Below are 3,548 nucleotides of genomic sequence, written 5' to 3'. Positions count from 1 at the left end.
GCATGATGATGTTTAATATTTGGCAAACAGTGCTTCTCCAGGCTCCATAGCGATATTGATGTTTTGAGTAACTTTTGTGTGTGTGTGTGTGTTTTTTTTTTTTTTTTTTTTTTTTACTGTAGTAATGCTAATGCAACATTTTCAGCACCATCAAAGTAAAGGAAAATAACTTATGATTCCTGGTCCAGGAGTAAAATCATATTTGTTACATTAGAGCATTTTAACACAGTTTTTAGGATACATATATTGTAAGATTTCCATGAGTGAACACAGAACCATAAAAAGCAAATTTGGGCCAATTCAGGAAGATTAGGGCAAAGAAAAGGTGGTACAGAAGTCATCAGAGCAGGAGAGACCTGGCTGAAACCCCTAATAACGCATCTGCACTCTGAACTAGGTCTACTTTCAGCTGCACCCTTGATCATTTGTACTGGTTCTCTCCACCCTTTGGACCATCATCCTAGCATTCTTTTTTTATTGAAGACATTATTATCGCAAATGAGAATCTAAATTTGTTTCATTGACATGAAAATGAAAAGATTTCTCTGAAATCTTGTCTTGATTTGCTAGTGAGATGTGGGAACTTTGGGGGAGGAGAGGAACCATTTATCCTCTTGCACTTTCACCTTTTCCAGGCCTCCTTTTCTCTCACTTGGGAATCCTTTCTCTCCAGAGGCATTTCATACACTTCATGGTTTCGATGATCAATTTAATGAAATTCTTCCAGAAATCTGTGCATCTATTTGAATTCGAATTAATGCTACATGACAATCTTAATCTCCTCTCTTTTACTATTCTCTATTAAAACATTTTCCAGAAAATATATATTTGGCCTTTATAGCAAGACAAAAATAATTATATGTATTTATAATGATATGTAATAGTAACATTTTAACGCATCCAAACTACTCCATAAATTCCTGCTTATCTTGTTCACTTCACTTAATCATTGTTCAACAAATATTGTTGAATAGCTAAATAATTGAATAAGCAGACATCACTAACTCTTGTTTATTATTTATTTTTCTGAATAAATATTTCTAGAATTCATCCAGAGTCTTTTTTTTTTTTTTTTGAGACAGAGTTTCACTCTTGTTGCCCAAGTTGGAATGCAATGACTCGATCTCTGCTCACTGCAACCTCTGCCTCCCGGGTTCAAGTGATTCTCCTGCCTCAGCCTCCTGAGTAGCTGGGACTACAGGCGTGCGCCACCACACCCAGTTCATTTTGTATTTTTAATACAGACAGGGTTTCCCCATGTTGGTCAGGCTAGTCTTGAGCTCCCGACCTCCGGTGATCTGCCCGCCTCGACGTCCCAAAGTGCTGGGATTACAGGCGTTCACCACACCTGGCCCATTCAGACTGTCTTTCTTACTTCAGTCTCCCAAGTCCAGCTCCAACCATCTCTTCTGAGACACTGCCTCTTTCGCGACCCACTCCCTCTTTCACAAACCCCTGCATGTTTTCTCTATTGCTTTCAGAAGCCTTGTGGGTCAGTTTACTACCTGTAGTAAGAGAAATCCCTTACAAATCTATATCCAGTCATAACTTTATTTTTTTCTTTGCTTTACTCATCTGAGAATATTGGAAACTTTGACAAAGCTTTCAAAGAGTTGCACAACCTGGCCTCTGCATACCACTGATATTCTAGGAAATTCTCTCCCATCCTCTCATGAGACTTTAGCCATAGTTTTATTACTTACTTCCTAATGGATTATGCTTTCTTACCTTCTTGCATTCACATATGGCTTTCTTTCTGCTTAGGACTTTCTTCCTCACTCAATTTTCCTCATTTTCTCCTAGCTAACCTACACATGGAAGTATAAAGTTCACTTCCTTGGGACGGTGGGAAGAAGCAAAACACGTTAACTCCCTGACCGGATTCTAGAATTAATTTCCCTGATATAGAGTCACACAATACAGGCTCTCCATTTTTGTAACAATCCAACACTCTTACAGGCATTTGCTTCATTTCCCTAGTCCTTTTATTCCCCAGCACCTACCTTAATTGCATCTGGCATAGTACTGTGCTCAAAGATTTTTTTCTGAAGGAGTAAATGTATGTGAAATATAAACAAAGATAACATTTAAGTGCCTCTAGGCCATTTGCCCTTAGATTGATTCCTCAGTCTTTGCCCACGCTGCTCTGTAAAACAGATGCTTGGTTGCTGAAAGGGCATATTTCTCTGGTCTTTTGCCAGGGACTTTTGTAGTTGTCTGATAGCAAAACTGGATAGAAGGAGGCTGAAACTAGCGTGTCTCTTCCCCTCCCTCTTTACCCAAACCTTGTCTCTGTCAGAAGTAGCATCTGCTCCCTGGATTCGCCCCCTAATGTTTAACAGTCTGCTGAGTTCCAAAGAGCAGCCTCAGCTTTTGCCCCTTCAGTCCAGTGGTCCCAGAGGCTCACTGCTCTCTCTCTGGTGGCAACACTTGCCCTCATTTGGCTTCTCAATTTTCCATCACATGTTTTACAAATTATTTCTTTAAATCATCTTGTTTCAGATAAATAAAGTGGTTGCTATTTTTCTGATTATATTCTGCCTGGTCCGTTATCAACCTAATGAAAATTATGGCAATTTGTCACCAGTATCCCTGCCCAGCAAGAAATGTTAAAGGAAGTTCTTCAGAGAAGAGTAAAATGGTACATGTCGGAAACTGAAATCTACATAAAGCAAACAAGAACGTACCTTGGCTATTGTAAAAGGTGCTATAATGAATATGGGGGAGCAGACGTCTCTTTAAAACCCTGATTTCAGTTATGTGGGATAAATACTCAGAAATAAGATGGATGGATCACTTGGAAGTTCTAATTTTAATATTTTGAGGAATCTCCATCTTGTTTTTCGTAGTGGCTGCACCAGTTCACACTTCCTTCAACACTGTATGAGCGTTCCAGTTTCTCCACATCTTCACCAGTACTTGCTGTGTTTGTGGGTTTCTCTTTTTTTAATAATACCCATCTTAACAGATGTGAGGTGATATCTTACTGTGGTTTTGATCTACATTTCTGTAATGACTAGTGATATGGAGCATCTTTTCATACACCTGGTGACCATTTATATCTTCTCTGGATAAATGTCTATCAATAGATAACTGGATAAAGAAAACAAGGTATTTACATACAATGGAGTATCATTCAGTCTTTAAAAAAAAAGGAGATCTTGACATTAGCAATAACAGGGATGAAACTAGAGGTAATTATGCTAAGTCAAATAAGCAATTCCAGAAGGACAACTACTGCATGAATCTACTTATATGAGGTATTTTAAGCTGTCAAATTCATAGAAGCAGAGAATTGAACTGTAGTTGCCAGGAGCAGAGAGGAGGGAGGAAGGCGAATTTTTGTGCAGTGGTTACAAAGTTTCAATTTATGCAAGGTAAATTACTTTTGTAGATCTGCTTTACACCATAGTACCTATAGTTAGCAACATGGTGTTGTGCATTTTAGAAGATATTAAAAGAATAGATCTTATGTTAAGTGTTACCACCATCAACAACAACAAAACACACACAAAAGAACACAAGAAAATGTTTTAAAGGTGAAGGAT

Source organism: Piliocolobus tephrosceles, chromosome 4, assembly GCF_002776525.5.
Source record: "Piliocolobus tephrosceles isolate RC106 chromosome 4, ASM277652v3, whole genome shotgun sequence".
NCBI lineage: Eukaryota > Metazoa > Chordata > Mammalia > Primates > Cercopithecidae > Piliocolobus > Piliocolobus tephrosceles.
The sequence above is the reverse complement of the archived record's forward strand: the minus strand, read 5'-3'. Positions refer to the sequence as shown.